Consider the following 15,693-nt stretch of genomic DNA (forward strand, 5'->3'; position numbering starts at 1 on the left):
GATTTTAAAACTTATATAAGATCCCCCAGCCCCGTGTTTTGCATTCACGCTTGTTACATTTCCTCTCTCCCTCCCTGCTCTTTTCGCTCCCTGCTATGTCTCTCTCGGTCTTACTACTCTCTCTGTCTCTCGCTCTGACTCCTCTCTCTCTGTCTCTGTACTCCCTGCTATCTCTCTGTCGAGCTCTCTCTGATTCAGTACTGTCTCTCTATCGTTGGTATAGCTTCTATCATCTACTCCAATGCGAATAAATTAGGGTTGGGGTTTATATTTGTGAATATATTTGTGTTTGTGAAAATGTGAATAAATTAGGGTTAGGGTTCATGAATGTGGGGTTAGGGTTAGGGTTTATATTTGTGAATAAAATGTTGTGAAATCAGAAATAATAAATTAGGGTTAGGGTTTATATTTGTGAAATTTTAATTATAGATAATTTGTTGAATGTGAATGTTGAATGTGTTGAATTTTAATTATAGATAATTTGTTGAATTTGTTGAATGCGTTTAATTATAGATAATTTGTTGAATTTTAATTATATATAATCTGTTGAATGTGAAATATTAAATCTTAAATTAGGGTTAGGGTTAGGGTTTATATTTGTGAAATCTGTTTAGAAATCTGTTGAATGTGTAGGTTGAATGGTTTATATTTATCTTTAATCTGTTTATAATTGTGAAATCTGTTGAATGTGAAATCTGTTGAATGTTGAATCTGTTTAGAAAATTTTAAATATTATGTTTGAAATGAGAAAATGAGGGTTATGGTTTTCTATTGAATGTGAAATCAGAAATGAGGGTTTTGATTTTTAATTAGGGTTTTGAATTGATGAATGTAAAATCATTTTTCAATTAGGGTTAGGGTTTTAAATTGTAAAATCAGAAATGAGGGTTATGGTTTCAGAAATTAGGGTTTAAGAAATTTATGATAAGTTAAATTTTTTTAATAATGTTATATGATTTTTTTTAGGAACAAATAATTTTTACACAATAAATAATTATCTATAATAATAATAATTTTCTTGTATATTATTATCGTAACTAACTTTATAATTTATTGGAAAAAAACATGGCAAAACACAAGAAAATCTAATTTTGTCTACATAAAAATTATCTATAATTAAAATTTCAAAATTTTCTATCCCTTTCTTTCAAAATTTGCAAATTATTATTTTTTTTTTCTTTCACTTTCACTTTCACTTTCTACAAATTTTTCTTTTTAATCAAAACATATTTAAGGAATAATTATGCCATTCCCTTTTATTTTCATTCCAATAAATTACCTTAGTCCTATGCAGCTAAAGTGTAACTAAATATTTACAATAATTTTAATGCTGTTAATTAATTACATAAGAAAGAGAAACGTTAATTTGGCTGTAAAAATTATTATTAATTAGGTGATGTGGAGTAGTAATAACTTAAAATTAATAAAGTAACAAAAATATTTTTGTTCTAAATTTCAATTTTTTAAGTAAGAATAAGAAATTGAAAAGTAAGGAACAAAATTTGTGATAAGAAATTGTTATGGAAGTTTTCTCATAATTTTGGCCAAGAACAAATATATATATATATATATATATTTTGGAGATAGGGATATGGCAAAATAGAAAAGTCAAATAATTGAATTTTATGTCGGTGTAGGCCTTCTTTCGTTTTCTTATTAAATTTTTTTAAAGAGTGATTGTTATTGTTAATATTTTCTATGGGCGACCCTTTAAGTAGTACACTAAAATTTTATTAACAAATTAAAAATCTAACTACTTAGAATGTTGACCCAAAAAACAAAAAAAAAAAAAACAAAACTGTAAAATATGCCATTGATGCCACATGTCCCTACGATAAGAAAAATTGGTTTGACTAAATTTATACACTAAATTCAAATCTATTCGTGGTTAAATATAAAAAGTATAGTTTACTTGAATTTCATGGCCCATTTAGGGTTGAATTTCATTTTCGAGTTTTTCCTCCTTAAAATATTTGATTTATAAAATGAGTCATTCTCGATAATTTTTACCCACTTGAATTATCCAATTGACTTATTCTCTATGCGCCTGCATTATGTTTATTCAATTAAGTTTTAACTTTTTATGATAATCGGATGTCCGAATCAGTTTACATATTTATCGACTAATCTTACAATCCACACCAAACGTCCCTTCCACGTAGATCCGACAAATCTCAATTAATACCTATAAACATGACACATACTGAGAGTTCAATTTGAGATCTGAAAGGAGCATACCTAATTTTTAACACATAATGAGAGCTCATTAATATTAATGAAACTCAAGTTTGACTCGATTCAGGTCGATAATTTTTTTGTTATGTCTTTTTATATTGCTTAAAATTATGAGAGCTCATTAATTTTTTATTTATGTTATTTCTTACGTTATTTCCCTAAATTATTTCCTATGTTATTTCGTATGAGGTTATTTCCCTAAGTTAGGGAATAATGTCATAGGAAATAACCTATCAAATAACTTTGTCATTAAGGTCCCTGTTGGCAGAAGCTTGAGCAAATAAAAGTAACTTGTCTTTAATTGTCCATAAATCTCACTAATTGGACCACCACTTTTAAAAAATGACGTGAACAATATTTGAAATAAAAATTAAGAACAAGTCATACAAAATCAGTCGAGTTATTTGAACTCAATGAAAAAAATAATAATTTCATAGAAAAAGTTACACTATGATTTAAGATTTTTGTATGATTTGTCCAATTTTGTCCAATCGCACTAAATAAATACAATACTTGATACAAATTATAGTATAAAATTATATGAACAGAAAAATAAAAGAAGAATCTTCGTAATGTCTTCATATTCAAAATTATTGATATATCTGTCTAGGTTACAAATCACGCTTTTAAGGAAATTTTAGTTATACATAAATTTTGAAGTAATTATTTTTTTAAAGTAAATCTGATTAAGGAAATTTGATTTATACATAACCATGTTTTTGTTAAGTAATTCTTTCTATCTTCAAAAAACGTGGTTGCAAACCACGGTTTTACTGTTGACCCGTGGATAATAATCACTTCTAAGCAAAATGTAAAAATTCAACAAAGAATTCAAAACCAGCACTCATTCTTGTTTGTCACACACACCCACAACACTCACACTCACATCAAAAAAAAAAAATTCATTGGAAAAAAAATAAAAATAATTGGAAAAATAAATTATTTGAAAAGAAAATTTAAATTAAAAAAAAATTAATTGTTCTGAATTTTATAAGATAAAAGTTATATATATTAAAAATTATATATGTTTCATGTGAGTGTGAGTGTTGTGGGTGTGTGTGTCAGAGAGAGAGATATAGAGAGAGTGTGAGTGTCTATGACAAAGAAGAGTGAGTGCTGGTTTTGAATTTTTGTTCAAAATGTGTTTTGAAAACACGTTTTTACATATTTTACTTATAAGCGCGGTCACGAATATGTATAAATCAAATTTCTTTATGTATAAATCAAGTTTACCAACACTTTATAATTTATATAAACTCACAACCTACACTCATAATTTATGTAATGATTAGAAATTTAGGTAAATTAGAAATATTGTTACTTTGATGTAGGTTGGTACTTTGATGTAAAGTTAGGTTTACCTACACTTATAAGTTTACCTACCTCGTAACATTGTTGGATTTTCCTACACTCATAAGTTTACCTACACTCAAAGTAACAAGATTAACAACTTACACTCATAAGTTTATGTAAATTACTTAGATTTATAATTTATCAATTACCTAAATCAACTTACATCAATTATATTTATTTAATGATTACAAATGTTGTTACTTTATAATTTATAATCATTTTTTTATAATTTATACAAAATTAATAAAAGATTTTCAGACCTAAAACTTAGCTGAATTTGTTTTAATGTGCACAAGAGCATGATCTTAATCATAATAAATAATGTAAAAAGCATAACAGAAGAACATGATGTTAATTTTGTATGTGTTGTAAGATTTGTTTCTTAAAAAGCTAAAAAATCTAAAGCATTATCATTATTTTAACTCATATTTTAATTCAAAAATCAATACTGGTTGTTGGATTACAATTGCTGATTACTTAAATAAAGTTTTTGCATTACAAGTAATTGTAATTGAATGAGTTAAAATTCATATAATTCTTTTACAAGTACAAGGAGATATAAGTATATTGTTGCTATTTTAATGTTTTTTTGTCTTAATTGAAGCAAGTATATGGAGACTGTTCCAATTATTTTCTATTTGGGGGAAAACATAATTCGGGATCCCGATGAAGGCGTCTCATATGATGCTGAGCCGAAAGGGATATATGCGGTGCAAATTGGCACCACACTTAGCAATTTGGAGGAGATGTTTATGTCAAAGGTGGCAAGTTACGGGGAAAGTGTCCGATTGACCTTCAAATGTAGATATCCTTATCGCCAGTGGCAAACACACAACAAATACAAGATATTACCGATCAATGACGATGAGGCATTGAACACCATATTAAGTATCGGTGCAAGTTTTCAAGCACCAAATTGTTTGGAAGTCTACATTCCTAAAGAGGTTGTACACAATATCCCGAACATGACACAAATGGATTCTCGTCCGTTCACTACATTGCTGACGCATGGAATTGACACAACAGCGTTTCAGTCTCCTATGTATGAATCAGGTCAATGTTATCCACTGTGCTACACACAACAGTCATTTCAGGGCCATGGTGTAGAATCAAGTTCACGTGGTGGATATGATTATGAATTTGACAATAACACACAAGATGTGCCCACATGCAGCCATCATACCACTCCAGTTGAAGTTGCTGGTAATATGGCTGAAACAGTGAACGAGGTGCAGTTTGCTGACAGTGACATGTACGGTCCTGATGTCGCCCTAAACGATGACGACAATGAAATGTGTGATGAAGAAAATTTATTAGGCGGATCAAATGATGATAATGATGAAGAATATGACGTCCAGGCTCCCGTTGACCCTGAAAATGCCCCCATTCCACCTAGAGTTGAAATCCCTTTCTATGACAACATTCACATGGGTGGTGATTTTGACATTAGTACCTGTGATGTCGTTCCCCGTAACCGGATCTGGAGCGCTGAAAATCTAGAGTTGGACAGAGGAATGGTTTTTGTTGATAAGAAGCAACTTCTACATGCTGTGAAATTGTACCATGCAACAAATAATCGAGAGTATAAGGTCGTAACCTCCAAGCGAGACTTTTGGGTGTCTGCTTGCAAGCACGACTACAGTTGGTGGTTGCGTGCATCTCTTAGTAGGAAACATGGTCTTTTTGAAATAAAGCAGTACAGGGGTCCTCACCATTGTTTATACCCACAAATGAACAGGGACCACACTAATATTAGCTCCAGTTACATTGCTTCTCATATTTTGGGACAAGTTGCGGTTAGTATAAAAAATAAATGTTTACATATATATACATATTTGTTTGTTTATAGTGTTCACACCCAGATAATCCAACTCATATTTGATTGTCGTATGCAGAATGAACCTGATATGCCAATTAAGAATGTGATCGAAGATATAAAAAAGACCATGAACTATAGTATATCATACAAGAAAGCGTGGCATGCAAGGGCAAAGGCAATTAAAATGGTATTCGGTGATTGGGATGAATCATATAGGCAGTTGCCTAAATTCATGCATGCATTACAGACATCTAATCCTGGCACCATCGTGACATGGAAGCACAGATATACCGGGTATACAACCATTATGCCTGTCTTCCACTTTGTTTTCTGGTCTTTCAAACCCGTCATCAATGGCTTTAGATATTGTAGGCCTGTTATAACTATAGATGGTACATTCTTATACGGTAAATACACTGGTGTGTTGCTTGTAGCAACGATTGTCACTGCCAATGCCAAAATATTACCGCTTGCATTCGCTGTTGTCGACAGGGAGAGTTTGGAGTCTTGGTCGTTCTTCATTCAAAATATCAAGGAACATATCGTCATGGACCGACAGGGAGTGACTTTGATATCTGATCGAGCTGAGAGTATTTTAGCTGCTGTGAGACGGCATTGGCTGAATCCCTCGCTCTAATTTGTTGGATATCATCGGCATTGCCTTCGACATGTTTGCAGTAACTTTAACATACATTTCAAAAATAAGGAGCTCGAACAACTTCTATGGAAAGCAGGGAGTGCTGATCAACGACGAAAGTGTAATGGTTACTTAGATCAGATACAGGCTATTAACCAAGAAGCCATCAATTGGGTGCACAAGATGAATCCTGAGGACTGGGCCCTTGCATATGACGGTGGATATCGCTGGGGGGTATTGACTAGTAATGATGCAGAGTGTTTCAATAGCGTCTTGAAAGGTGCAAGGAACTTACCAATCTCAGCTATGGTTGAATTTACATTTCGACGGCTCGTCAAATATTTTGACGAGATGGGAGCCCAAGCTGAAACAGATGTACGCAATGAGTTCCAATACCCTAGAGAGATGCAAAAAACTATCGAAGAGGGTATCGCAAGGGGAAATACTTTCCAGTTGATATCGTATGACAGGTTAGTTTGTAATGTGAAAAATTTGTTATTATTATGTTGTTAAGTTTATTACACCTAAAAACATGAACTTGATTAGTTTGTATCAATATTGTCATATAGGCCCCGCCGTGTATTTGAGGTGCAAACATCTTTTCGCCGTGGACGAGGTCGCAATAGACAGATTGTGCGGATGAATCAACCCATGTGCAGTTATGGGAAATATGAGATAAGACACTATCCATGTTCCCATATGCTCACTGTAATGTCTGAATGTGGTGACAATCCATTCCAGTACGTTGATCCAGTATATAGGCTTCCTGTATACATGAGGGTTTGGGAAACTAAATTCAATCCAATACCGCATCAAGATTATTGGGATGATCCGCAGTGGACCTTAATGCCTAATGAACTTCGTCTGCGAGAAGTAAAACGGGGTCGTACATCTATGGCTCGTATTCCGAATGAGATGGATATATCAGACAGGCGTTTGACAGCTCGTTGCAGTGAATGCCACCAGACAGGTCATGACAGGCGAACATGTCCAGCGCGACTTGGTCGATGAAGACTATGTAATACTTACATGTTGTAATATTGCATTTTTAAATTCTTTATTTGTAATAGATCATTTAATTATGTATTTTTAAATTCTTTATTTTTAAACAGGGTCGTACATTTAAAATGTGTATTACAAAATGTGTACTTGATTCAAAATGTGTAATGCAAAATTTAAAATGTGTATAATTTATTCAAACTTGCATAATTTATTGAAAATGTGTACTAGTTTTGAACTGTGTACTTGATTCGAAATGTGTATTACAAGATTCTATACTTAATCACGTAGTTCTTCTACCATTTCAAAATTTTATTTTTTTGAATAAATTTAATATCGAATGTTGCAATCATTGTTCACATTTTATAATTTAAAAAATTTACAAATTTTAAAAAATATTAACCGAAAGTGTAAATTATAATTTTAAAAATTGGAATGTTGCAGTCATTGTTCACAATTACAAATTTTATATGTAATTTGCAAAATTTATAATTTATTCAAACTTTTAGCATTACAAAATCAATATTTAAGTTTTGTCAAATATGCCATAAATGTAATCATTAATTTCGAATTGCTTCCGTGTAAGTGGCACATAAATTTGTTTTTTCTCGAACCCATAAGATTTACTTCATTGTATTTTAAATCGTTAAGTAGAAAATCAATAATTATAGTTTTTTTGTTATTATGTTATGATTAAATGAGATTTTGATATGGATGATCTAATATTTCAGTTGTACAGGCTTCATGGCACATGTACTTGAGGAGGTTCCACTGTTCAGACAGGCACATCGGATTGACAGTATTTGGGACCGTCCGGTATACAATAACGTTTGTTGGACTTTACGCTTACAATTAAAATACATTGCATTTTGTTGTATATTTCGTGATAATGTTATTATTTAAACTGGTCATTCTGTTGTGCAGGATGAGGCGCGCACCGTGTTGACATGCCGTCGGGTAGATTCTGGATTGTGGGAGCATCCGTTGGACCATAGAGTCTTGCAGTATCTATTACGCGCAGGATTCTATGGTGTGTATCGTATCGGGCACATTCGACTGGACCACGCACTCATCACTGCTCTCGTCGAGAGGTGGCGCACAGAGACTCATACATTCCATTTCCCAATCAGGGAGGCCACCGTCACGTTGCAGGACGTATCCGTCCTATATGGTCTTCGGATTGATGGCCGAGCAGTTACTGGAGTTGACCCATCTTTCGCGACAGAGCAGTGGATAACCCTATGTGCTGAGCTATTGGGAGTAACACCTACACCAGCAGATTTACAGGCAAGTAGACTGAGGGTGAGGTTGCTGGCCAAGCACTTTGCTCATCTTCCAGATCATGCTCCAGATGAGTTGGTACAGCAGCATACCCGAGCATATATTCTGTGGCTTATTGGGGGGGTACTTCTCCCTAATAAGTCACAGAACCTACTCAAGCTGATGTACTTGCCATTGCTGAGAGACATTGAGGAGATTGGGCAGTACAGCTGGGGTAGCACGGCTCTGGCATGGTTGTATAGGATGCTATGTCGAGCAGCTCAGGTGGGTACGAGGGAGATTGGAAGACCACTTGTGTTGCTACAGGTCAGTAAGAATTTTAATACATGTCAATTCATATTGTATGCCATATATCAGTATTGTAATTGTGTTTAAACTATTGCAGATTTGGGCATGGGAGAGATTGATTCGCATTGCCCTGTCTAGGCGGCAAACCGGTTGGTCCTGGTGAGCTTCCTATGGGTGAGGGGGACATGCAGTTGCCCACCGGACCGCAAGGTAGCCGGTGGAGGGTTGACATGGGCCATGAGGTCGTCTCCACCCACGTAGTGGTAGTTTATAGAGACCAGCTGGACCGGATGATCGAGGGCGAGGTATGAAATTTTTTGATTGCGTTTTAGTTGTCTTCTTAATTGTATATGTTTTGAGTTCACGAGCAAAATTTAATTTATTTGTCGTCATTGTAGTTTATCTGGCAGCCTTACGCTGGGGTCCTCGGTACGCTCCCCGACTACTACCGACTGGGTCAGGAGATATGGATGGCGAGAGTGCCACTTATTTGTTTTGACGTGGTTGAGTGGCATCTCCCCCATCATGTCCTCCGACAGTTTGGTCGAGTGCAGTCCGTGCCGGATTGGTTCGACACTGAGTGGCAGTTGCACGTCACTAATAGGCGTGGCCGAGCTAGCACTGGCTGGCATCTGTTTTATATGCCCTATATACAGTTGTGGGATGCCCGCCGGGACAGTATTGTACAGGCTGACTACAGCGATGAGGTGATCCCCTCTTCCGACCCTTACATGTTGTGGTATCGGCGACATACACACCTACTAGTCGGGAATCCGAGCCACGTGTCTGAGTCTGGATATCAAGGAGTTGGGCCTTATCTTGAGGCATTGGTGAGTATCATATTATGTGTCAGATAATTATTAAAATCATACTTGATTTACTTTCAGTCAACTGTAGCCTAATAAGACGTCCGAATGTTTGTTCAGGTGGCTGGAGCTGGGAGGTCGTTTCACTTGGCTGAGGACGCCCATTTGAGACGTGATGGACAGCATGCCTTACAGGCCATTGCAGAGATCCAGGAGTTATTGTACCAGGCATTCCAGGTTGCCCATCGGGGAGATCGTTTGCATTACGGCCACTACGGTGTACACACTTCAGCAGCTGCTCCAAACACATCAGCGCCATCCACTTCAGCGCCTGCCACATCAGCTCCTTTGACATCAGTCACCCCACTACATACTACCCTATACATATCTGCAAATTCCCTCGACGTACTTCCTACGCAGCATACTGGCATACCTCATGTGCCTGACCCTGATTGGACACCGCCCCGATACATGCATGACGTTGTTACCCCACCCACCCAGTTACCACCACCAGACAGTTCGACCGCGACCATGAGTACACATGATGCAGTTCTCACTGACATCTCCCACGTTGACGCTGAGGCCCATATTGAGCCCCCACCCAGAGCGCGCGGGAGAGGCCGAGGTTTTGGTCGTGGCGGACGTCGCGGCCGAGGTCGGGGTGCGGGCAGAGGCAGAGGTCGAGCTCCAGCTGCAGGTCGTGATACAGTTGCACCAGATAATAGAGTTTCACAGCTCACAGCAGTATCCGATCTTCCGCCACAGACAGGATCAGGGGCAGCACATGCAGTAGAGGGGGGGTCACACTCACAGGCTCCACAGGATACGCATTTATGATTAGAGGAGCCAGATATTCAGAGAGTCTACCGCAGGAGACCGAGGAGGGAGGTCTACGGTCGGGATTGTGGGACTGGGGGCAGGTTAGGGCATTAACGGGTGTGATGTGGAGTGTATAGTTTATTTTATTTATAGTTTTTGTAAATCAAACTTATACAGATGATGTAAATGTGTCATACTTATTTATTCAAAAAATATAATTTTACAATTTTTTATTCTTACTTGTTTTGATGATTTTCATAAAAATGAGAAGGAAAATAGGAAAAAAAAGATAAGAATTGATAGAATTTTATTATTGAGCGAGATTGGAGGACCACTTGTGTTGCTACAGGTTAGTAAAAATTTTATACAAAAAAAATCTGGGAAAAAAATGTAAACATTGCATAATGGATAGTTGTGGGGAAAAATATGAGTAAACAGGAAACAAAACAAATATCTAAACAAACACATAATTTTGTTTTCCCTTTTCTTTCACTTTTCTGAATGATTGCATTCACTGTCTTCTTTTCATGTACAAACCAATCATAACCAAACAAAATGTAGGCATATATATTTGTTGTTCATATAGCTTAAACGTGTATTTCAACTATTTGTTATATGAACATGTACTTCATTAAGTATCATTATTATATTCCACATCAATAATGCATGAAATCATGAAAGTTTAGTTGAAGTAGCGTTCTTCAAAATAACAATAACGGAGAGAAAATAAAGGTAGAATTACAAGAACTATTCGAAAGCAATTGAAATATCTCCCTTCATTGATAAGTCGTGGATAAGCATTAAAAATTGCATGCATTACAGAAATGGTTTGGGCGTTCATCCAAACAATTTCATTCATTATCATCATCATCTGACATCTCAATATCAGATTCATACATAACATCCATGCTCCAGGCGTAGTACTGGTGTGCATCATCCATTAACCTATCTTCGGCACGCTCATTTGCGGTCTTCAGTAGTCCGGACCTTTGCAAACGTTGGGTCATGCGATTAACCTCGTCGCGGATACGATGCAATGCCCTTTGCAACAACTGTGGAGTGTCAGTTGGCATACGCATGGCTAACCGGCGAGGAAATTTAAGATTAACTTCACGACATACCTCAACGAGAACATTTGCTCGAGTTTTGCGAAATTCCCACTCAGCTCTCATGGTATTGACGGTGGCACGTGAGTAATGCAAATTTGGATTTATTGGGTATTCAAATTCATCTCCATCTGCAACCCAATACCGACCCATTGCTGAATATAGATCAACCGCCGTATATCTCATGATGATATCGCTCGAAATAGCTGTAAAACTTTTGTTGTGGTATGATGCGATATTTATACCATATATACACATGGTACCTGTATGTATGAAATTATTGTAAACAACTATGCATCAGAGTTGTCACGTCAACTTTTATGACCTGAACAACTATGCATCAACTTGATAGGAGTTGTCACTTCGACTTTTATGAATTGCATAATTTACTATTATTCCAAAACAAAAAGTAAAAACATAAAAAAAATAATAATAAAATAAAAACCAAGCTAATCAACCGACTAAACGTCTGAATTAGTCAAATTTCTTTGCCTGAAATTTTTTTTTAAAAATAAACGTGAACTCACAATTTAAAAATCTTTAAAATATTTTTAAATTTTTGGAAATATTTATTCACAAATTTGTTTTACTTTTTAGGTGTATTGACATATTTATTAATTTATTGTTATTTTGTTATGACACCCCTTCAAAATTTTAATGGATTGCATAATTCACAACGGCACAGTAGGTATGGTACGATAATAAATTGTAGCTCGGCGCAGTGATACGTCCAACATTTGTCAGTGATGCTCGCCAATGACTTGAATAGATATAATAATTTGGATGCTTTGTTTTTTCCTCAGATGCTATGTGACTTTGTGCAGCGATGCAGTGATGCATCTGACTTTGTGCAACGATGCAGTGATACATGTGACTTTGTGCAGTAATGCAGTGATGCATGTCACTTTGTGCAGTGATGCAGTGATGCAGTAATGCATGTGACTTTCTGACTTTGCGACCACATGGCACATCAATACGACCACGTGGCAATAGTGTTGATAAACAATTACGTGATGGACTGAAGGAGTAAAGTGTAATTTACCGAATATAAAAAGAAGCAAAAAATGCAAAGATGAGAAAATGGGATGACCGTGAAGTTCATTAAGTGAAAATAAGATAAAATATAGGCTGTTTATGAATAATATTACTTTAAAACAAAGAAAATTTAAGCATTTAATTTCATTTATAATTTGTTGAAAACACCAATTTGTACTGAAATCGTCAATTCCAAGTGACTACTTATGTATTAAAAAAGTAAGCATGAAAAAATAGTTTCATGTGGCGATATGATAACTCACTGCATGTTGTTTTATTTGACAACTCACTGCTCCAATATGACGGGATTGCATTGTCATCCTCTGGCCTACAATTATGATTTTATTTGACAACCACATCCGTGACTACATCACAGGTACACAAAATCACGGTACTCAAGATTGCATGAAATGAAAAGCTAAAAAATAATATCACGGATATCACTTATTCCATAGTGCCCCAACATGCATTATCGTCACTAGATCATCTCTAGTTAACCCTCAGTATGATGTCTATAAATAGCGACACCCCCAGTATGATGTTTGTTCAAGTCATAACAATAGTAATATATCTACAATTACTATTATTATTTGTTTGTTTATTTTATGAACAATGTCTTCAAGAGGTACAGGAAGTTCGCGCCAGCAAAGAAATCCGAAAGTGTGGCTGCTACCTCCATTTACTTATGACTACAAGAGTGAAAAGTACTCAAGTCCGAAGGATTATTATGCTAGTATCCGAGCAGAATGGGCGTTCAGGGTAACGGAGCAAGAAGGATTGTTTAATGATCTACGTAACTTTGGGGCACCGGTACCTCATCGTCGTTCATTGACCATGGCTAGACGAAATGTGAGTGACTATGAAAAAACAGTTAGCAGAATTAAGAAGGAGAACAATAGAATGTTGATGCGGAGATGTCGACATTTCATGCTTCAACTAGCCACCGAAATGGCAGAAGCAAGCAACAAAGATTTGACAGTGATTGAGCGAAATAATGTCTTAAACAATGAAAAATATCTCTCTGACTACTACATGTCAGATAAGGAATGAGAAATCAAACACCTTTATCTTTCATATATGTTTGTATGTTGTCTCATATCTTCGTTACTGGAGTGTAAGACAATATTGTTGTTCATCTAACGTACGGATGTATTTCAAGTATTTGTTTTATGAACCTGAAGTTTATGAAATAACTACATTTATAACTGCACATTTATTAGTTCATGACTTTCTTTATTGAATTGCAATGAGTTAATGAATGTTCTGGATTAATGAATGGATTAATGTATGTTGAATGATGTAAATACTTAAAACACATAAAACATAACAGGTAGCTCGATGAAAAGCTTCCCTTAACTGGGGCTCGTGAAATAGGAATCCTGTACGTAAACAATTTCAATCTCCATCGGGAAAAAAGAAAGAATCGCCTTCCAATTCCTGGAAGTCCAGTCAAAATGATGACTGTGGTAAGGAATGGGGGGTTGACAGATAACTAAACTTGGGGGGCTGGACAAACAAGCTCAAAGCCAAGTGGTTGGTCCAGTTGGGGAACTAAATAAAGTTCATACAAACGAACTACCGCCTTGAACAACACATAAAACAGAACAGGTAGCTCGGTGAAAAGCTTCCCTTAACTGGGGCTCGTGAAATAGGGATCCTGTGCGTAAAGAATTTCAATCTCCATCGGGAAAGAAGAAAGAGTCGCCTTCCAATTCTTGGAAGTCCAGTCAAAATGATGACTGTGGTAAGGAATGGGGGGTTGACAGATAACTAAACTTTGGGGACTGGACAAACAAGCTCAAAGCCAAGTGGTTGGTCCAGTTGGGGAACTAAATAAAGTTCATACAAACGAACTACCGCCTTGAACAACACATAAAACAGAACAGGTAGCTCGGTGAAAAGCTTCCCTTAACTGGGGCTCGTGAAATAGGGATTCTGTGCATAAAGAATTTCAATCTCCATCGGGAAAAAAGAAAGAGTCGCCTTCTAATTCTTGGAAGTCCAGTCAAAATGATGACTGTGGTAAGGAATGGGGGGTTGATAGATAACTAAACTTGGGGGGCTGGACAAACAAGCTCAAAGCCAAGTGGTTGGTCCAGTTGGGGAACTAAATAAAGTTCATACAAACGAACTACCGCCTTGAACAACACATAAAACAGAACAGGTAGCTTGGTGAAAAGCTTCCGTTAACTGGGGCTCGTGAAATAGGGATCCTGTACGTAAAGAATTTCAATCTCCATCGGGAAAGAAGAAAGAGTCGCCTTCCAATTCCTGAAAGTCTAGTCAAAATGATGACTGTGGTAAGGAATGGGGGGTTGACAGATAACTAAACTTGGGGGGCTGGACAAACAATCTCAAAGCCAAGTGGTTGGTCCAATTGGGGAACTAAATTTAAAACCCAATTGGTTTTACTCGATTTGCTTGTCAAAATCACTATTTACAATTAATTATACACAAACAGATTTACCTCAACACCAATTTGATATATGTGGGATTCTCAATTCAAAAAGTCACATGGTAACAGTGAATTCACTGATTTACCTTACAGTGAGCATGCCCTTATTTTGTCGGTATATGCAGATGGATTGTCAAGTCATGTGACTTGGTGCATAGGCTTTGGTTTTCTCGATTTTTTGCTCGATTTTTTTATTACAGTGACAACTCATTTGTAATTAATATATGTGGGATTCTCAATGCAGAAAGTCACATGGCAACAGTGAATTCACTGATTTACCTTACAGTGAGCATGCCCTTATTTTGTCCGTATATGCAGATGGATTGTCAAGTCATGTGACTTGGTGCACATGCTTTGGTTTTCTCAATTTTTTGCTCGATTTTTTTATTACAGTGACAACTCATCTCTTATTGATATATGTGGGATTCTCAATTCAGAAAGTCACATGCCAACACTGAATTCACTGATTTACCTTACAGTGAGCATGCCCTTATTTTGTTGGTATATGCAGATGGATTGTCAAGTCATGTGACTTGGTGCACAGGCTTTGGTTTTCTCAATTTTTTGCTCAATTTTTTTATTACAGTGACAACTCATCTCTTATTGATATATGTGGAATTCTCAATTCAGAAAGTCACATGCCAACACTGAATTCACTGATTTACCTTACAGTGAGCATGCCCTTATTTTGTCGGTATATGCAGATGGATTGTCAAGTCATGTGACTTGGTGCACAGGCTTTGGTTTTCTCAATTTTTTGCTCAATTTTTTTATTACAGTGACAACTCATCTCTTATTAATATATGTGGGATTCTCAATTCAGAAAGTCACATGGCAACAGTGAATTCACTAATTTACCA

General features: G+C 36.0%; 1 protein-coding gene across 1 annotated transcript in view; it reads left to right on the forward strand.

Annotated features, from left to right (window-relative positions):
* Positions 1-15,693, forward strand: part of LOC145789102 (uncharacterized) — a 249,534-nt gene that overhangs the window by 13,102 nt on the left and 220,739 nt on the right. The window lies entirely within an intron of this gene.

The sequence above is a fragment of the Camellia sinensis genome, chromosome 6 (assembly GCF_055761805.1).
Source record: "Camellia sinensis isolate YWXY chromosome 6, ASM5576180v1, whole genome shotgun sequence".
Classification (NCBI taxonomy): Eukaryota; Viridiplantae; Streptophyta; class Magnoliopsida; order Ericales; family Theaceae; genus Camellia; species Camellia sinensis.